Genomic DNA, 22,740 nt, shown 5'->3' on the forward strand with positions numbered 1-22,740 from the left:
CATATAACTCAACTGTACTAAAACATCATCGAACCTGAAGTGTGCAGACCCTGTGGGTTCGAGAACTATGTAGACATGCCCCGAGGCACTCCTAAGTCAATATCCAATAGCGGGACCTACATGCCCATATTGGATCCTACATATTCTCCGAAGATCTTATCGGTTGAACCTCTGTGCCAAGGATTCATATAATCCCGTAATCACCAAGAAGATAGACTCACTTAAAAGAAACTTGGCAGTCATTTTCAGTGGCACCAAAAATAGCTGCTCGGTCTCACCGAGTTGCTTCTCAGGAACCCTAAAACAAGAATCGGTGGAACCGATTTTTCAAACTCGGTCTCACCGAGTTGCATACTACTGCAGATCAGATCCGAAATTTCCTAGTTCTCCTAATCTATTGATCTTATCTCGTGGATAGGAGTTTTGCACAATGTGGAAAGACGAATAAGGAGATCCAATGCATGTGAATCAGACAGGGAACGCAAAGGGGATCAAACTGTACCCTAGCTCAGTGGTGGTTCGGCTACGACGATGACGATGGAGCATATTTCGTCGATGATGGCGAGTCCCAGCGGTGGTGGCGCTCTCGGAGTCAAGGCGATGCCTTGGAGTCTCGGGGGGGGGGGGGCACAGAGGGTTTGTGGAACGAACCCTTTTGAAGATAGAAAATCAAAAGGTCCGGCCCGCAGATATATATACCCGTGCGCTGTCGGTGTCACCGAGATGGCAAAATTGGTGACACCGAGTTCGTCAACTGCCAGTAGACAGAGAAACTCGGTGTAACCGAGTTGGCGATTTCGGTGGTACCAGGATGAGAAATCCTGATCAACTTTGGAAAATCGATGGCTCCGAGTTTGTGAAGTTGGTCACACCGAGTTTTTCAAAGAGGTTTTGGAATGCAGCCTTTGATAATACAGAACTCCGAGTGCACCTTCACATAGAGGGATCGACAAGTGCTTGTTCAAGTTTTGTGATGAAGCATGAATATAACTTGAGATGAGATTACATAGATAGCTAGATAATGCTCCTAGGCATTCTTGTCCATCCAATTGGCAAAAAGGTAAAACAAAATCCAAATAACAACAATTGGATGTCCTCGAATGATTAAATACATGCAGACCAACATGCTCACACAATAAGAATGATGATACAAACATGGTGAACATGCACAAACATCCTAGCAGTTATCAAGCACTTGGGCGATGACAAAGTCATCTATATATGACTATATTGACATAGGATCCAAGCAATAATACTTGATCATAGGTCATACTTGTCGTTAAGCACAAGTGGGGTTACCACTTTTACATAAGCATTAGTGTTCATATCCTTAGAAGATGCTTATACTCAAGTCTTAGAGTAAAGCTCCCCCTTGATATGATATCCCCACAAAGAGGGATCAACTAACCTTGGGTTTTGTCATGGAAGACTTCAAGTAGGTGAAGTAGTGGTGGATGCTCAATGTTGATAAATATCATCTTAAGTTGGGAGAAATCCTTGTTGTTTTCATACTCTTCTCACCTACATGGGTCACTCCCAAAGCAAAAGGGAAAATATGCAAGAATATCTATGGACATGGAGTGAAGCACACATGGGATGATGTCCAAAGATGCATTGATTACCTTGTTCCTTGCTTACCTTTGTGGGAATGTGTTTATCCTTGAACTAATGCATAAGGTTGAGGTTGATTGCATATAGTTCTGGCCAACATGAATAAGAGTGAATTTCATTGGTAGAGTCACCCCTAAGGAAATTCTAGTTCTTCCTCTTTGGAATCCACACCAAATTGATGGGAATCATTGGAGTTGTTGTAGCACTTGTTGAGGTTGAGCTTGTAGTATCCTTGGGAACCCACTTCACCTTGGCTTGGGGTTCTTCTTGAAATAGGTCAATGTCATCTTGAACCTTTCCCTTGCGTTGGTAGTCTTGTGGTAGAAGATCATCTTGTGAGCTTGTTCCTTCTGAAGGAGTGGACTTCTCCTCTTGGGGAACAAACCTGGGAGTGGGATATGGACCTTATTACCAAACATCTCCGTTGGCGTTGAAGTAGCCAACACCTTGTTTCGTCTGATGTCCTCCTTGCTTGCACACAGTTTCCTCAAATTGCTTACTTCTAGCAAGACTCTTGAAGACACCTCTCTCTATAATCCCTTTCAAAAAATCATTTTCTTGCTCAAGTATAACTTGGCTAAGAGAATCGTTAGTGGAATCAATATAGTTACTAGCAAGCACATTATGTTTAGCTTTAGCATTGTTGTTACTAGATGAAGAAACCTTCTTACCTTTGTTATAGTGTTCCTAGGCTTAACTTGTGGAACAAAATTAGACAAAAGTAATTATTTGGCTAGATAAGAAGAACTCTTCTTTCGAAGATCATCATCAATTGCTTTTAAGAACTCATGCTCTTGCTCCAAGTTGAGTTTCTCGAAGCGTAGCTTCTCATGGGTTCTTGCAAGCTCTCCATGATCTTCTAGAGTAGTCTCATGAGATAACTTAAGAGTTTTTAATTCTTGAGTTAGTTGTTCAATTTCTTTCTTATTGTTGGGGAACGTTGCATGGGAAACAAAAAATTTCCTACGCACACGAAGACGTATCATGGTGATGTCCATCTACGGGAGGAGATTTGGATCTACGTACCCTTGTAGATCGCACATCAGGAAGCATTAAGAAATGTGGTTGATGTACTGGAACGTCTTCACGTCCCTCGAACCGACCCACGAACCGTCCCGCGATCCGTCCCATGACCCGTTCCGATCTAGTGCCGAATGGACGACACCTTCGCGTTCAGCACACGTACAACTTGATGATGATCTCGCTCTTCTTGATCCAGCAAGCAAGATGGAGAAGTAGATGAGTTCTCCGGCAGCGTGACAGCGCTCCAGTAGTGGTGATGATCTACTCCTACAGGGCTCCGCCCGAGCTCCGCAGAAATCCGATCTAGAGGTAGAACTATGTGGTCTAGGTTGAGTTGCACGTGGCAAAAGTTGTCTCAAATCAACCCTAAAACACCACTGTATATAGGAGGGAGGGGGAGGGGCTTGCCTTGAGGGCCAAGCACTCAAGGGGTGCGCCGGCGCTAGGGAGGAGGAGGACTCCTCCTATTCGGTTTGGGAAGGAGGAGTCATCCTCTTCCTTCCCACCTCCCCTTTTCCTTTTTTCTTTTTCTTTTCTTTTGGAATTTATTTAAGTGGCGCCATGGGCCCCTTGGGCTGACTCCACCAGCCCACTAGGGACTTGTGGCGCCACCCTACGGCCTTGGGCTCACTCCCAGGTGGGTGGGCCCCTCCCGGTGAACTCCCGGAACCCATTCGTCACTACCGGTACACTGCCGGAATTGCCCGAACCTTTCCGGTAACCAAATGAAACCATCCTATATATCAATCTTCATTTCTGAACCATTCCAGAAACCCTTGTGACATCTGTGATCTCATCTGGGACTCCGAACATCATTCGGTAACCAAACATATAACTCAACTATACTAAAACATCATCGAACCTTAAGTGTGCAGACCCTGCGTGTTCGAGAACTATGTAGTCATGCCCTGAGGCACTCCTCGGTCAATATCCAATAGCGGGACCTGGATGCCCATATTGGATCCTACCTATTCTCTGAAGATCTTATCAGTTGAACCTCAGTGTCAAGGATTCATATAATCCTGTATGTCATTCCCTTTGTCCTTCGGTATGTTACTTGCCCGAGATTTGATTGTCGGTATCCGCATACCTATTTCAATCTCCTTATTGGCAAGTCTCTTTACTCGTTCTGTAATACAAGATCCCGTGACTTACACTTAATCACATTGCTTGCAAGGCTTGTGTGTGATGTTGTATTACCGAGTGGGCCCCGAGATACCTCTCTGTCACACGGAGTGACAAACCCCAGTCTTGATCCATACTAACTCAACGGACACCTTCGGAGATACCTGTCGAGCACCTTTATAGTCACCCAGTTACGTCGTGATGTTTGATACACACAAGGTATTCCTCCGGTGCCAGTGAGTTATATGATCTCATGGTCATAGGAAAAAATAATTGACACGCAGAAAACAATAGCAATAAAACGACACGATCAATATGCTACATTCATAGTTTGGGTCTAGTCCATCACATGATTCTCCTAATGATGTGATCCAGTTATCAAGTGAAAACACTTGCATATACCCAGAAAACCTTGACTATCATTGATCAACTGGCTAGCCAACTAGAGGCTTGCTAGGGACATTGTTTTGTCTATGTATCCACACATGTATCTATGTTTTCATTCAATACAATTATAGCATGGATAATAAATGATTATCTTTAAACAGGAAATATAATAATAACTATTTATCATTGCCTCTAGGGCATATTTCCAACACTTATCATCATCATTCGATTTCACTTGACTAGCATGATAATTAGCAAGTTCATTTTCACTGCAAACCCTAGTTTTATCTAGAAGCAAGTCATCTTCATCCTTATTGAAATCAAGATACTTAGGATGTGATACCTTGGGACCTTTAGGCATGAAGCAGTTTCCGACTCCCTCATTTGGTGACTCAAATAAGTCGTAGGAGTTGGTGGAAACAAGCGCAATCCCGGCAACACCTTCATCTTGACTGTAGTCGGAGTTGGAGTGATAGCTTTTCTTCGAGTGGTGATCAAATTCGGAGCCAGAAACCCATTCACCAACATGACCTTGATGTCTTCTTCTTGAACTGCTCATGGTGTATTTGTCCTTCTGCTCCGATTCCTTGCTTCTCCATGAGTGTCTTCGTTCATAGTGATCTTCTCTACGAGGTGACTCATCTCTTGAGATTCGTCTTCGAGGTGACTCTTCTCTTCTCTTGTAGGGAGCCGAACACTCATTTGAGTAGTGTCCGGGCTTCCCACAATTGTAGCAGTGTCGGTCACGACTGCGCAAACGCTTCTCATCATGTCTTGAACTTGAGCTTCTATCTTTGCCTTTACTCTTGTAAAACTTGTTGAATTTTCTAACCATGAGGCTTATCTCTTCATCGGTGACAAGATTGTCTTTTGAAGTAGCAGGAGCATCACATGAAGCTTTATAAGCACCGCTTGACTTGTTGTGCATCTCATCTTTGTCCTTGACTGGCATCTCATGAGCAACAATCCTACCAATGACTTCAGTTGGCTTGAGATCTTTGTAATTTGGCATCATTTGGATCAATGTGCACACTATGTCATACTTGCCATCAAGAGCTCTAAGTATCTTCTTGATGATGAATTTGTCGGTCATCTCTTCGCTTCCTAAGCCGGCAATCTCATTGGTGATGGGAGATAGCCTAGAGTACATTTCAGTGACTCCTTCACCATCCTTCATATTGAACTTGTCAAGTTGACTCTGAAGCACATCCAACTTAGATTCTCTGACAGAATCAGTACCTTCGTGCATATCAACCAAAGTATCCGAAATCTCTTTTGGATTCTCAAGACGACTAATTTTGTTGAATTCTTTGGGGCAAAGGCAATTGAAGATGATATCGCGGGCTTGAGCATTAAGTTGCAACATCTTCAGTTCATCAGCTGTCGCATCTCGATCTGGCTCATGCCCTTCTCCAAAGAAGTTACATCACACACCAACACAGATAACAGCCCAAACACGAGGATTAAAGCCAAGTATGTGCATCTTCATTTTATGCTTCCAACTAGCAAAATTAGTGCCATCGAAGTAAGGACCTCTACGATGATAATTTCCCTCACTAGTTCCCATACTCTCCTAGGTTGCTAAACCAATGAAACGGAGACCAAAGCTCTGATACCACTTGTAGGATCAAAAGTATGTCTAGAGGGGGGGGGTGATTAGACTACTTGGCAGGATAAAAAATTTGGCCTAACCCAATTTTCCTTGAGAGGCAACTACGACAGTTATGATAAGTCAAATAGACCCTACACATGAGGTTCTAATAGTATAACAACGGAAAGTAAACATGCAAGTGTAAGTAGAGGAGTAAGGAAGGGAGATCAAATGCATAAGGTTGACACGATGATTTTTGGCATGGTTCCGATAGGTGGCTCTAACGCACGTCCATGTTAGTGGAGACTTCAACCCACGGAGGTAATGGTTGCGAGAGTCTGATACGTCTCAAACATATCTATAATTTTTATGGTTTCACGTTGTTATCTTGTCATCTTTGGATGTTTTATGTACCTTTTATATCTTTTTTGGGACTAACTTATTAATTCAGTGCCAAGTGCCAGTTCCTATTTTTTCTGTCTTTTTGACTCTTTTCAGATCTGATTTTGGAACGGAGTCCAAGCGGAATAAAATCCCAGAAATGATTTTTTCCCGAACGGAAGAAGATCAGGGGGCCTGTGGGCCAAGCCAGGAGGGCTCTAGGGAGCCCACAAGCCCCCACTCCGCCACCAGGGGGCAGGCGGCGGTGGGCAGGCTTGTGGCCTCCCTTAGCGCCCCCTGACCTAGATATTGTGCCTATATATTCCCTAAAAATCAGAAAAAATCATGGGAGCCTAGAAAATACTTTTCCGCCGCCGCAAGCTTCCGTTTCCGTGAGATCTCATCTGCAGACCCTTCCCGGCACCCTGCCGGAGGGGACTTTGGAGTTGGAGGGCTTCTTCATCATCATCATCGCCCCTCCAATGACTCGTGAGTAGTTCACTTCAGACCTACGGGTCCGTAATTAGTAGCTAGATGGCTTCTTCTCTCTCTTGGATCTTCAATACAAAGTTCTCCATGATCTTCATGGAGATCTATCCGATGTAATCTTCTTTGGCAATGTCTTTGTCGATATCCGATGAATTGTGGATTTGTGATCAGATTATCTATGATATATATTTGAGTCTTTGCTGATTTCTTATATGCATGATTTGATATCCTTGTAAGTCTCTCCGAGTCTTGGGTTTTGTTTCGCCAACTAGATCTATGATTATTGCAATGGGAGAAGTGCTTGGTTTTGTGTTCTACCATGTGGTGACCTTTCCAAGTGACAGTAGGGGCAGCAAGGCACTCATTAAGTAGTTGCCATCAAGGGTAACAAGGTGGGCTCTGTCGTTGATATGAGATTGTCCATCTATATCATGTCATCTTGCATAAGGCGTTACTATAAATTCTATTAGTGATAATGATGCTACAATTATGCAAAACCCTCAGCTTGGGGATGCTAGTTTTGCTTTGTGCCCTACTTGTTGCAATAATCATGATTGGGGTGATGATCTTTCTTATGATCTTGAAAATTTGTTCAAATCTCACGATGAATATGATATTTGCAATAACATTGAAAGTGGGTTTGAAGAAGTCATGACTTTAGTTGATGATAACTCCACTATTTTTGAAGAGCGTCAACTTTGCATGCATGTGGATCATGAAAAGAATATCCTATGTGATAGTTACATTGTTGAATTCGAATATGATCCCACATGTAATTGCTATGAGAGAGGAAAATATTGTGGTAGAAACTTTCATGTTACCAAATTACCTCTCGTTATGTGGAGATTGCAATTGTCTATTTGTTCTTCCTTTCATTTGATAAATATTGGTTGTCTTGCCAATTTGTTTCCCCATAAAATGCCCATACATAGGAAGTATGTTAGACTTAGATTCCATCACCTTATGCCTAGCTAAGGGCGTTAAACAAAAGCGCTTGTTGGGAGGCAACCCAACGAATCTATCCTTTTTATTTCTTTTTTGTGTTTTCCACACTTTCATAATTCTGTTATGATAGTGTTTTTTGTGTTTCTTTTTGCGTTTGTGCCAAGAAAAACCGTTATGATTAGTCTTGGGGATGATCGTTTGGTCATGCTGGAAAAGACAGAAACTTTCTGCTCAGGAAAAGAATTTTCATTTTTTTTCTGTAAGAGCTTTTGAGTTGATTCTTTTTGCTGCTGATTGCTACGGAAATTCTTCAGACTGTCGTAATGTTTCAGAATTGTTGAAGTAGCATAAGTATACGAAATATACAGATTGCTACAGACTGGTCTGATGTTAACATATTATGTTTTTGTTGTGTTGGTTGCTTATTTTGATGAAACTATGGATAGTATCAGGGGGTATTAGCCATGGAAGATTGAAAATACAGTAACCCAACATCAGCATAAGTAGAATTTAAGTTTGCTACAGTACCTAAGGAAGTGGTGGTTTGCTTTCTCATACTAATGTTATCACGAGTTTGTGTTTAAGTTTCGTGTTGTGAAGTTTTCAAGTTTTGGGTGAAGTTCTTATGGACAAAGAGATAAAGAGTGGCAAGAGCTCAAGCTTTGGGATGCCCAAGGCACCCCAAGAGATTCAAGGATGCCATAAAATCCTAAGCTTGGGGATGCCCCGGGAAGGCATCCCCTCTCTCGTCAATCCATCGGTAACGTTACTTGGGGCTATATTTTTATTCACCACATGTTATGTGTTTTTGCTTGGAGCGTGTTGTATCGTAGGAGTCTTTTATTTTTGTTGTGTCACAATCATCCTTGCTGCACACCTAGAGATAGAGACATGCACACACCGTGATTTTGTCGAGCTTCACTTTTATCTTTTGGTAGACAATTCAGCTCACATGTGCTTCACTTATATCTTTTGAGCTAGATACTTTTGCTCTATGTGCTTCACTTATATCTTTTAGAGCACAGCGGTGCATGGCTTGGTAGTTGATCTATGCTTTGAAAGTAGTATCAAATGGGGTAGTTATCCAAAGGGATACGAAAACTTCCACCTTCATGTGCATTGAATAGTTAGAGAAGTTTGATTCATCTCATTTAGTTTTGAGTTGTGGTTATGGTAATATTGAAGTCATGCTAGTAAGGTGTTGTGGATCTAGAAATACTTGTGTTTAAGTTAGTGATTCCGTAGCATGCACGTATGGTGAACTGCTATGTGATGAAATCTGAGCATGATTAGTCTATTGATTGTCATCCTTTGAGTGGCGGTCGGGATCGCGCGATGGTTTATACCTACCAACCCTCCCCCTAGGAGTATGCGTTGAATGCTTTGTTTTGATTACTAATAATTTTTTTGCAACAAGTATATGAGTTCTTCATGACTAATGTTGAGTCCATGGTTTAGATGCACTTTCACCTTCCACCATCACTATCTTCTTAGTGTCGTGCAACTTTCGCCGGTACACAAAACCCACCATTAGCCTCCCTCAAAACAGCCACCATACCTACCTACTATGGCTTTTTAAAGTCATTCCGATATATATTGCCATGCAACTACCACCATGACATGTGCCACCACGTCTACACTGCCATTGCATGATCGTAAGATAGCTAGCATGATGTTTCCATTAATGTCCATGCTAGGCTAGATCATTGCCACGGTACACTACCGAAGGCATTCCATATAGAGTCATAGTTGCTCTAAGTTTTGAGTTGAAAGTGTGATGATCATCATTGATGGAGCATTGTCCCATGCAAGGAAATAAAAGAGGCCAAAGAAGCCCACCAAAAAATAGGCCAAAGAGCCCACCAAAAAAATATATATAAAAAATGAGAGAAAAAGAGAGAAGGGACAATGCTACCACTTTTCCACACTTGTGCATATTAAGCACCATGATCTTCATGATTGAGAGTCTCTCGATTTGTCACCACCATATAGCTAGTGGGAAATTTTCATTATATAACTTGGCTTGTATATTCCAATGATAGGCTTCCTCAAAATTGCCTTAGGTCTTCATGAGCAAGCAAGTTGGATGCACACCCACTAGTTTTCTTTAAGAGCTTTCACTTACTCTTAGCTCTAGTGCATCATTTGTATGGCAATACGTACTCATTCACATTGATATCTATTGATGAGAATCTCCACAACTCATTGATATGCCTAGTTAATGTGACTATCTTCTCTTTTTTGTCTTGCAACCTCCACCACACTCCACACCATCTATAGTGCTATAACCATGGCTCACGCTCATCTATTGCGTGAGAGTTGAAAAGGTTTGAGAAAGTAAAGGTGTGAAATAATTACTTGGCCAATACCATGATTTAAATTCGTTGTGCAATGATGATAGAGCATAGCCAGACTATATGCCTTTGTAGGGATAACTTTCTTTTGGCCTTGTTATTTTGAAAGTTCATGATTACCTTGCTAGTTTGCTTGAATTATTATTGTTTCCACGTCAATAACAAACTATTCTTTTGAATCTAATGGATCTGAACATTCACGTCACATAAGAGGAGTTACAAAGGACATCTATGCTAGGTAGCATGAAAGCATCAAAAATTCATTCTTTATCACTTCCCTACTCGAGGACGAGCAGGAGTTAAGCTTGGGGATGCTTGATACGTCTCAAACGTATCTATAATTTTTGATGGTTTCACGCTGTTATCTTGTCATCTTTGGATGTTTTATGTACCTTTTATATCTTTTTTGGGACTAACTTATTAATTCAGTGCCAAGTGCCAGTTCATGTTTTTCCTGTGTTTTTGACTCTTTTCAGATCTGATTTTGGAATGGAGTCCAAACGGAAAAAAATCCCCGAAATGATTTTTTCCTGAACGGAAGAAGATCAGGGGGCCTGTGGGCCAAGCCAGGAGGGCTCCAGGGAGCCCACAAGCCCCCACTCCGCCACCAGGGGGAGGTGGCGGTGGGCAGGCTTGTGGCCTCCCTGAGCGCCCCCTGACCTAGATCTTGCGCCTATATATTCCCTAAAAATCAGAAAAAAAATCAAGGGAGCCTCAAAAATACTTTTCCGCCGTCGCAAGCTTCCGTTTTCGCGAGATCTCATCTGGAGACCCTTCCCGTCGCCCTGCCGGAGGGGACTTTGGAGTTGGAGGGCTTATTCATCATCATCATCGCCCCTCCAATGACTCATGAGTAGTTCACTTCAGACCTACGGGTCCGTAGTTAGTAGTTGGATGGCTTCTTCTCTCTCTTGGATCTTCAATACAAAGTTCTCCATGATCTTTAGGAAGATATATTCGATGTAATCTTCTTTGGCGGTGTGTTTGTCGAGATCCGATGAATTCTGGATTTGTGATCAGATTATCTATGTTATATATTTGAGTCTTCGTTGATTTCTTATATGCATGATTTGATATCTTTGTAAGTTTCTTCGAGTCTTGGGTTTTGTTTGGCCAACTTGATCTATGATTCTTGCAATGGGAGAAGTGCTTGGTTTTGGGTTCTACCATGTGGTGACCTTTCCCAGTGACAGTAGGGGCAGCAAGGCACACATTAAGTAGTTGCCATCAAGGGTAAAAGTGGGCTCTGTCGTTGATATGAGATTGTCCATCTATATCATGTCATCTTGCATAAGGCGTTACTCTGTTCTTTTGGACTTAATACACTAGATGCATGCTGGATAGCGGTCGACGTGTGGAGTAATAGTAGTAGATGCAGAAAGTATCGGTCTACTTGTTTTGGACGTGATGCCTATAGATATAATCATTGCCGTAGATATCGTCACGACTTTGCGCGGTTCTATCAATTGTTCGACAGTAATTTGTTCACCCACCGTCTACTTGCTTTCATGAGAGAAGCCACTAGTAAACACTACGGCCCCCGGGTCTATTCACATCTATCGTTTACACCTCCGCTTTTACTTTGCTTTGTTACTTTGTTGCTTTCGGTTCTCACTTTGCGAACGATCTATAAGGGATTGACAACCCCTTCATAGCGTTGGGAGCAGGTTCTTTGTGTTTATGCAGGCACTTGTGATACTCCTTCACTGGATCAATACCTTGGTTCTTAAAACTGAGGAAATGCTTACCACCGCTGCGCTACATCACCCTTTCCGCTTTGAGGGAACACCAACGCAAGGCTCCAAGGCCACGGGGAAATCCTTTGCATATTTGCCTAGGAAGTGTCTAAAGGCGTAGCCGTAGTAGAAGGATTCCTGGTGCCGTTGCTGAGGAGAATCAAGACAAGAACAGTCTCCCGTCAGCACGTGTTTCTGGCACCGTTGGAAGGTATTTTGTTGCAGTAGTAGAGTCCATGGAGGGCTGCACCCATGGAGGGTCCACAAAGAAGCGGCCTTGTCTATTCCACCACAGCTTACGTCCACGGAGGACTAGCCTTACTCACGGTAGATCTTCACGAAGTAGGTGATCTCCTTTCCCTTAAAAATATCTTGGTTCAACTCCACAACACGAAGTAGGAGTCTCCCAAGCGACACCTAACCAATCTAGGAGGCACCACCCTCCAAAAGGTAATAGATGGGGTAGATCAATGAACTCCTTGCTCGTGTGCTTCTAAAGATAGTCTCCTCAACACAAATATCTCTCTCATAGAATATGCATGGGTAGGAGAGGTTAGTTTGGTGGAAATAAGTTTGTGAGGCTAGAGACCAGGTTTCAAGTGATTGTATTGGAATATCTTGGTCTCAACACATGTGTAGGTGGTTCTCTCTCAGAAATGGATTTGGAAATGAAGTGTGTGTTCTGGGTGCTTCTGGCACGAATGAGAGGTGGGTGAAGGGGTATATATAGGCAGCAACCAAAATGCAACCGTTACACACAAAAGAGCAAACTCGGTGACACCAAAGTGGACAACTCAGTGGTACCGACTAGCACTAAACATGTGAACTTTTGAATCTCGGTGAGACCGATATATAGAACTCGGTGGCACCGAAAAGGTGACTAATGGTCAGATGGCCAAACTCGGTGGCACCGATACTCAAACTTGGAAATTCCGATTTTGTGTATTGAGGCAACAGAATGTTGGTCACCCAAGCTCGATAGCACCGATGCAGTTTCGGTTGCACCGATTTGGTGGGAATGACTAGGGTTCTGTGTGAGGTTCAAACTCGGTGTGTCTGATCTGGCAATGTTGGTGACACCGAATTTGTGAATGTGGAACTTGACAGAATGGATATGTGGGAAAAATGACTTAGTGTTTTGGTGGCTAACTTTGTGCATTTGAACAATCAGTTCATTTTGCTACCTCGCCCCCTTTTAATAGTATTGGCTTTCCTATGGACTCAAAAGTGATTTCACACAAATATAAAATGAAGAGTCTTCTAGCTTGAAGCTTGAGCCAATATCATTCCTTTCTTGCATCAAGGGGTATCTCCACATAAACCTTAAGCCATAGCATCTTTTGAACTTTTCTAAAATATACTTGGAAAACACATTAGTCCAATGATGCATATGTTGTGATCAATTATCAAAACCACCCTAGGGAGCAATTGTGCTTTGAGTTACACATATAGGAGAAGTAGCATATTTAGGATCAAGTTTCATTGTCTCCGTCCTAGATATTTCTTTTAGTTTACATAGCAGCTTTCTCAAATCATCTCTATCATTGCAAGAAAGAAAGTGTCTAGCTATCTCCCCATCCATAACATAACCCTCACGTACTTCAGGAATATCATATCTATTAGGATATCTAGGCATAATAGGTGAATCATAGTTTTCATCAGTTTCAGCATTTCAATTTCTATAGATCTAGCAATATGAGCATCGAGTAATTCATCAAGTGGCACAATTTCCGTTTTATCAAGCATAGTATTAGCATCATCATGATTTTCATAAAATTCATAAGTCGCATCATCAATTACTTGTGACATATTAGAACAAGCAGTGACTGGTGGTGTCATAAGGTGATTCAAAATAGTAGGTGAACCAAAAGCAGAGCTAGATGGCAGATCCTTACCTCCCCTCGTCTTAGAAGGCATGATCTTGGTTTTGGTACCTTTAAGATTCTTCATAGCGGCAATTGGATATCCTAAAGTACACACAATAAATAGGGCTATGCTCCTCATCAATGGTGCCAAAAAATGTCTTGATAACCCACAAGTATAGGGGATCGCAACGGTCTTCACAGGTAGTATTACACCCTAATTTATTGATTCGACACAAAGGGAGAGAAGTAATATTTATTAGTCTTAGCAGTTGTGTTGTTAATTAGACCACACCTGGGATATATCGTTGTTGCAAAAGTTTTCGTAGCACAACAAAATAGTAGTAGTAACGGTAGCAGTAACATCAATATTTTTATGGTGATGTAACTGTAGTAGAATCAGTAGTAACTTAGCAAGATTCGGTATATAAAAGCATATGCATTTGGATCAGCTATAGGGAAGCATAATGATTGGATAAAAATTCATCACGTAACATTTACATACTAGAGCAACACAAAACTAGCTCCAATTCATCAGTATAAGGTAGGCATGTATTCCGTATATAGTCATACGTGCTTATAATAAGTACTTGCATGCCATATTTTGTCTTACCCTCCCGTGGCAGCGGGGTACATAAGGAAACTAAGGGATATTAAGGCCTCCTTTTAATAGAGAACCCGAACAAAGCATTAACACATAGTGAATACATGAACTCCTCAAACTATGACAATCACCGGAAAGAATCCCAATTATTGTCACCTTGGGTATGCATATCATGACACATAATAGGTGCGTACAACTTGCAAGATAGGATACAAAACACTCTCATATTCATGAAAACATAATAGTTTAAGATCTGAAATCATGGCACTCGGGACCTAGTGACAAGCATTAAGCATAGCAAAGTCATAGCTACATCAATCTCATAACATAGTGGATACTAGGGATCAAGCCCTATCAGAATAACTTGATTACATGACAAAGCTCATCCAATCCAATCACCGTCTAGCAAGACTACAAAGGAATTACTCACTCCCGGTTGTGTGCATCATGATGGTGTTGATGGAGAAGGGTCGGTGATGACGACGACGACGAATCACCCTCTCTGGAGCCTGAAACGGACTGCACATCAGCCCTCCCAAGGAAGAACAGGAGGTGGCGTAGGCTCCGTATCATAGAACACAATGAAAAATTCTCTCTTATTTTTTCCCCATAAATAGGAATTTATGAAACTATAATTAGGGTGTACGGATCCACGAGGTGGTCCCAAGCCAACAGGGCGCGCCTAGGGGGGGTGCTCGAGCCGTGTTGGCTTGGCACCAACAAGGCCCCATGTTGGCTTGGCACCAATAGGTGGCACCCCTCTAGTGGGTCTTTGCCCCAATATTTTTTATATATTCCAAAAAAAATCTCCAGAAAGTTTCATCCATTTCCAAGGACTTTTATTTCTGCACAAAAATAATGCCATTGTAGTTTTGCTGAAAACAACATCGGTCCGGATTCGTTTCATTCAAATCATGCAAATTAGAGTCCAAAACAAGAGAAAAAGGTGTTTGGAAAAGTAGATACATTGGAGACATATTAGTCTTTGGCAATATGTTGCAGAAGAAGTTGTTGGATCCGAACGCTAACTTCAAGTCGAGTAGGCAGTTGAGACTTGAACATTATTTCTCGCTGAGGAAGTTGTAATTGTCGGATTTTGGGCTCCGCAAAACCCTAAGAATTCGAACAATGGGGCGTGTACGAAGGTCTCTCCCTGCACAGCCTCGCCTAGCCCACTACTCGATGGAAACGGTGAAGGACTCACTCGATGGTGAGGGTAGCACATAACACAAGAGTTTAGCAAGGTTCGGGCCGCTGCGAAGCGTAAAACCCTACTCCTGCTTTTGGTGGATTGCCTCTCGCGGAGGTGGTGGATGAACTAGTACAGTGCTCTCGAGCCTCTGGAGGCCAAGTGTCTAGGTGGATTGCTCTACTTTTTGAATTAACCCTCTACCAAGTGTTCTACCCTTTCTATTTATAGCGGAGGCCCGGGTCCTCTTCCCTCATAGCTTCAGTGGGAAGGGGTTTGTAACACCCCAGATGTATTCCTTTCCTTATTGGGATCCTTTCCTTTTTGTGGAACCATGTTGTGGAGGTGATATAAGTTATCATTTCATGTGGATCATTTCATGTCATCATTTTTTGCATCATGGCATCCTCTTCATTTGTTTTTCTTTCTTCTTGTGTTGCTAGTTGTTCCATATTGTTTGCTAGCTTGCTTGTAGAGGTGTGATGTTGTGGTGATTTCAAACAAGGTTACCCAAACAATGCTTTCAAAGAACAATGCTTTCAAAGAACAATGTTTTTCAAACTATGTTAAAACCTTCTTCCCTTTTGTTATTTTAACTAGTGTGTTAAACTCTATTGGATCTTGTTTTTAAAATGTTATTCATTTAGAGTATTTTAATTGTGATTGAGGGGGTAACTCTCATTGTAATATTAGCCTTGAGGTCCATAGGGTTTTATTTTAGAAACAGTATAATTAATTCTTGTTTTGGGTATAATTTATTTGCTCTTAAAATCAGGTTTGCATTTTATTTAAATAGGGCATAAATCACTCATGCCCTAGGTGTTTTTATTTTATTTTCAAAAACCCTAGGTTGCTGTGGGTATTTTTGTTTGCGGTTTTGTTTATTTTAAAAAGGGAAAAGCCTTTTTATTTTCCTGTCTTTTTCGGGCACGAGAGAGAGCCCAGGTGGGCCGGCTCCCTCTTCTCCACCTGGGCCTCGCCTATTCCTGTCGCCAGCGTCGGCCCGTGGCGCGACCTTCTTCCTCTTCCCTATGTCACGCTGTACGACCGAAAGGCAGCCGCCGATCTCCTCCTTCCCTCGATCTTGTGACCCGAAGCTCGCCCCCAAGGCCATATAAGCAGCGGGCGCTCCTCCCTGACCTAGGGTTCCCATTTCTCCCCTCCTCTCACCCTCTGGCGCCGTCGGGGGCGCACCCGATCAACTCCGACGCCATGACCGGCTCCTGGTAAGCTCGTTGTCGGTGGATCAACAACAACGCTTCCTCCCCGACTGGTCTAGGTGTAAGCGGAAGGTAGTGGGGTTCCATTCCCGTGCTCAGTTCACGGAGAGAGCCCCTCCAACACCCTCCTCGACGTCGACAACTTCCCTGCTCCAGCGTCCTCTGCTTCGACTGACGGCCTCCTCTGCTCCGGCTACGCCGCCTCGTGTTGTGGGTGAGCGAGCCTTCCTCCCCCCTCCTCTCCTCGTGTTTTTGCTAGTCGTGGCCGATGGCAGAGCGCTTCTGCGCGTGAAGCTCTGGCATCATAGCAGCAGCCGTAGCTGCTGTGGCTTGTGCGTGCATGGGCATCACCCCTCTGCATCGTGGCTAAGGCACCCTTTGGGCACCGTAGTTTATCCTGGGGTAGTATCCCCGCAAAGCTGTTGCTGTTGTATGTAGGCTGCCACGCTCTGGTGAGCTTCGTCGCCGGCGCCTCTCTGCTAAGCAGAGCAAGCGTCCCCCCTTGTGGCGTGTTTTCCTTTCTTGGGTCCCCCCTTTGGGACAGTAGTACCGCACCAGCTCATCTGGCTTTGTTCCCGCGCGTATCGGGAAGGTCTGGGGTTCGAAACCCAGCCCCCCCTTTTTATCTTGGGTTTTCTTTTGCTGTCGTATGGGTGGCAGAGACTGCCTAAGAGGATTTACCCCTGTGATAGTGCAGCTACACCGCGGTAGCCCAGTGGTGCATGTGTGTGTAGTGGTGCCAGGGGTTGTGGGTTCGATCCCCACAACCTCCTCTTTTGTTTTTCTTCTTTGTTTTATTATTTTCCCTTTTCCTCTTGTTGCATAGTAGTTTTGTGTTGTTACCTTTTAAGAACCATGATATGTGTTGATGTAGCTTTATTTCTTTGAGGCCTAGTATGCATGTGTGTGTGTGTGTGCATATGTGAGTGTGTGTGGTGCACATGAGTGTGTGTGGTGCACATGAGTGTGTGTGGTGCACATGAGTGTATGTGTGTGTGCACATGTATGTAAGTGTGTGTGCATGGGTGCAAATGCACTTGTGCATGAGGACCTAACCCCTCTTGTTTTCCACTATGCAGGTGGTGTTGTGTGTATAGTGCTTGTGTGTGTGTGTGTGCATGTGTAGGGTAGGTGGTGTGTATATGAGTTGCACATGTGTGTGTGTGGATAACCACATTTCCATATGTTTGTGTGACCATGTTAATGGATCCATGCTAGGCCTAGATATGTTGTTCTTGTCCTAGGAAGTGCATGTGTGGATGATGCAATATGTGCTAGTTTTACATGTGATGATAGACATTTGTAGTCATAGGATTATATGTGTCATTTTCGAGCTAGCTTTGTGCCTTAATGTTACATGCAAGTACCCATGTATTATATATGATTTTGGGGTAGAATCATCCCAGGAATCCATTGGTACAATCAGATTTCACTTTAGAGCAACTTCACAAAACTTTAATTTTCTGTCATGATGCCATGTTTAGTGCTTTGTATTAGGTGGTGCCTTGACCCTTTGAGGATGATTCCTTGATAGAGTGGTAGTGGGTGAACCCCTCTACAGCATGGGGTGTTTGTTTTGTTCTTAGGAATTTGTATGCACCTATTGTGCCTTGTCAAAGGGGACACTTGTCTGAAACTGATAGATTTGTGAAACCTTGTGATTTTCACTAAGTCTGGGAATCTGACGTTATTTTCTTCCCCTGTTGTCTTGTGTTAATTAGCTCCTCTGTTGGGAATTAGCCCATGCAACAAACTAAAGTTTGTGAGATTTTGTGTTTGTTTAGCTCCCTGTTAAATTTCATGATTATACCCTTCTTGTAGATATCATTTTGGAGGCTGCCAAAATGCTTCAGAGCATAAGCAGCTGGTGAAAATCTGAGATTTTCACTAAGTCCCAGAATCTGTGATATTTTGTCCAAGTTAGTGTCTATAGATCTGCTCATGAGTGATTCCTTTGCATTAGCTTCTTGTACAGGGCTATAGAGATTTTGGATGGTTGTTGTCTCATATCTTGGTTGATTCATTTAGTTGGTTGTAGCTAATTTAAATATTGTAGACTAACTGCTATGTGGCTGTTGAAAACAGATTATATGTTTGTGTTGATTTGAAGCTTGTGTCGGCATTGTTGATGGTGTGGTGTGTTCCCATGCACCACCCCACTTATATTTTGTTGCTTGATCATGTGGCAACCTGGTAATACCTCATGTATTGAGTGAGGTATAAACTTCTGAAGCGCGTTAAAAAGTATGATCCAATTGCTTGGCTTAACATCACGGTGCTCGACATTTGTATTTATGTGGTGAACAGGAATACATGCCATGCTAATATGATAAAATGAATAGGGGGTAAACATTGTTTAAGGATCATATATTTTGAAAGTTGATGAATATGTTACTTATGTTTATGGATATTATTATGTTGACGTTTGTTGATTCATCGTTTCTCAATGATCATACGTGCAAAATATTACATGTTAGGTAGCATGTCACAGCAAAAAAATTGTTTTTATCATTTACCTACTCCACGATGAGCAAGAATTAAGCTTGGGGATGCTAATACGTCTCCAGCGTATCTATAATTTTTTATTGTTCCATGCTATTATATTATCATACTAGGACACTTATTAAGCATTTACTTGATGTCTTATATTATTTTTGAGCACTAACCTATTAACCCATCACCAAGTATGAGTTGTTGTTTTCTACATGTTTTTGGCCTTTTAGGAATACTGTACCAAACAAAGTCCGAATACCCCGAAACTTTTTGATGATTTTTATGGACAAAAATAATACCTGGAAGCTTTGGAACGAGATCGGAGGCCACATGGGGTGGTGCCAAGCCAACAGGGCGCGCCCAGGGGATGGTCGCTCCCTAATGGCTTGGGGCCACCTCCCACGGCCGCTGGCCCCCCTCTTTGTCCTATAAATTCTCTAATATCCCCAAAACCTTAGAGAGCCTCCCAAAACACTTTTTCCACTGCTGCAATTCTCTGTTTCGCCGTGTGACATCTAGAGCCTTGTTTTGTTGCCCTATCTGAGGGGACATCAATCACGTAGGGCTGATGACCCACAAGTATAGGGGATCAATCGTAGTCCTTTCGATAAGTAAGAGTGTCGAACCCAACGAGGAGGAGAAGGCTCTAATAAACAGTTTTCAGCAAGGTAATAACTGCAAGCACTGAAAGTAGCGGTAACAAATGATGGTGTAGTGAGGTGAAACGTAGCAAGCAAAAAGTAACAAGTAACAAGTAGTAGCAACGGTGCAGCAAGTGGCGCAATCCCTTTTGTAGCAAGTTTCCAAGGACATACGGGAATTTCTGTCATGCTAGTTTCATCATGTTCATATGATTCGCGTTCGTTACTTTGATAGTTTGATATGTGGGTGGACCGGCGCTTGGGTACTGCCCTTACTTGGACAAGCATCCCACTTATGATTAACCCCTCTCGCAAGCGTCCGCAACTACGAAACAAGAATTAAGACAACCTCTAACCATAGCATTAAACTAGTGGATCCAAATCAGCCCCTTACGAAGCAACACATAGACTCGGGTTTAAGCTTTTGTCACTCCAGCAGCCCATCATCTACTTACTACTCCCCAATGCCTTCCTCTAGGCCCAAATATGGTGAAGTTTTATGTAGTCGACGTTCACATAACACCACTAGAAGAAAAACAACATACATCATATCAAAATACCGTACGAATACCAAACTCACATGACTATTATTAGCTTGACTTATCCCATGTCCTCAGGAACAAAATTAACTACTCATAGAGCCTAATCATAATCATGATCAGAGGTGTAGTGAATAGCATCAAGGATCTGAACATAAACTCTTCCACCAAGTAATCCAACTAGCATCAACTACAAAGAGTAATCAACACTACTAGCAACCTTACAAGTACCAATCGGAGTCGTGAGACGGAGATTGGTTACAAGAGATGAACTAGAGATTGGAGAGGATATGGTGCTGATGAAGATGTTGATGGAGATGCCTCCCCTCCGACGAGAGGAGTGTTGGTGATGACGATGGCGACGATTTCCCCCTCCGGGAGGGAAGTTTCCCCGGCAGGATCGTCCTGCCGGAGCTCTAGATTGGATCTGCTCAAGTTCCGCCTCGTGGCGGCGGAGAATCCACGAAAATCTCCCGAATGATTTTTTCTAGAACGAAACCCTTCATATAGCAAAATAGGGTGGCCAGTGGGCCGCCAGGGTGCCCACAAGCCCTGTTGCCGCGGCCAGGGGGTAGGCCGCGGCAACCAGGCTTGTGGGCCCCTGGTTGCTCCCCTCTGACACTTCTTTCGCCCAGTATTTTTTATAAAATCCAAAAAAATCCACGTTGATTTTCAAGGCATTTGGAGTTGCGCAGAATAGAGCACTCAAATTTGCTCCTTTTCTAGTCCAGAATTACAGCTGCCGGTATTCTCGCTCTTCAAATAAACCTTGCAAAATAAGAGAGAAAAGGCATAAGTAAGGTTCCACAAAGTATAATAACATTCCATAAAGCGATAAATATCAACATGAAAGCATGATGCAAAATGGACGTATCAACTCCCCCAAGCTTAGACCTCGCTTGTCCTCAAGCGAAAACCAAGACCCAAAACATGTCCACATGTTTAGGGATGAAGGTGTCGATAAAACATAATACAGACATGAGGGCATCATGACCACACATAGAACAGCAATACATCATAGAGATTCTTATGGGAAAGTAACAATTCCTTCACAAAGCAAATTATGAAACAAAAACCTTACCGAGAAGTAGCCAACAACAGTCCATAGTCATTGAAGCAATTGCAATTTATCATATTATCATAAAGAGTCCAATAAGAGCTTGTAAGGCAAATCCACATACTCAATCATCTCTTTTGTTTTCCACAATTGTTACTACTCACGTGGTACTCATGGTATCAAAGTTTCAGTTGGACACAGAGAAAGATAGGGGCTTATAATTTTGCCTCCCAACCATTTACCTCAAGGGTAAAGTCAACAATAATAAAGCATAAGTACCCAGCTCCAAGTTGATATATGAATATAGATCTTTCCCAAGCATATGACGTTCACCAAAAAAAGGCTAAATAAGGAATTGGTGAAGATCACCATGACTCTTACAAGGGAAAAAAGTAAAGGTACAACATAGGCCCTTCGCAGAGGGAAGCAGAGGTTGTCATGCGCTTTTGAGGTTTGGATGTGTGTCCTCTTAGTCTGGAGGAACGTCACTTTATATTGCCTCCTGTGATAAAGAACTTTATTATGCAGTCTGTCGCTTTTATGTCTTCCTCATCACAGGTTCGTACAAAGCTTATTTTCCACGCACTAATAGATCATACATATTAGAGAGCAATTTTTATTGCTTGCACCGATGACAACTTACTTGAGGGATCTTATTCCATCCATAGGTAGGTATGGTGGACACTCATGGCAAAACTGGGTTGAAGGTTTATGGATGCACAAGTAGTATCTCTACTTGGTGCAGGAGTTTTGGCTAATATGAGGTGGAAGCAATCGTCACATGCTAAGGGATCTCTAATCATATAACATTGTTTGGAACTAAGCAAACACAATTCATTATGTTGTCTTCCTTGTCCAACATCTAGTTCTAGGCATGTAATAGTTTGGTGAGTGCTCACAAATATAGAAAGTGTGTAAGATGATATATTTATATGTGAACCTCTATTTCCTTATTACTTCTTATTAATTGCAACAATTACTGAGGTCTATGTTGGTCTACTCTCAACAAGTTTCAATCATCATACTTGTTATATGTGAAGCTATCACTTTCCATAAGATCATCTCATGATCCTTCATGTTATCGTTCTTTTCATACTTTTGGTCACGGCACAAAACAAAGCCATTGACTAAGATACTCTTTATTATATAGCTCGCAAGCTCGAATACATCGGGGGAGACACAAGGCAAAAGACTCAAACTAAACACTAAAGACTTATGCCACTAAGAGAAGAAATAAAAACTGAAAAGGAAAGAACTAAAACAAAGGTAAAAGCAAAAGATATAAAGGTGATACGATACCAGGGCAACTCCCCCAAGCTTGGCAAAAGCCAAGGGGATTGCCCATACCAATGTTTAGTTGTCTTCCTTTGGTGGTGATGGTGGTGGTGTTGTTGAAGTAGTCTTGAGCTTGTCTAATTTCCACTTGAGCAAAAAGTTATGCTCCCTCAGATCGTCATTTTCCTCCTCAAGCTTCAACACTCGATGAAAAAGTT

This window comes from Hordeum vulgare, chromosome 7H (assembly GCF_904849725.1).
Source record: "Hordeum vulgare subsp. vulgare chromosome 7H, MorexV3_pseudomolecules_assembly, whole genome shotgun sequence".
Classification (NCBI taxonomy): domain Eukaryota; kingdom Viridiplantae; phylum Streptophyta; class Magnoliopsida; order Poales; family Poaceae; genus Hordeum; species Hordeum vulgare.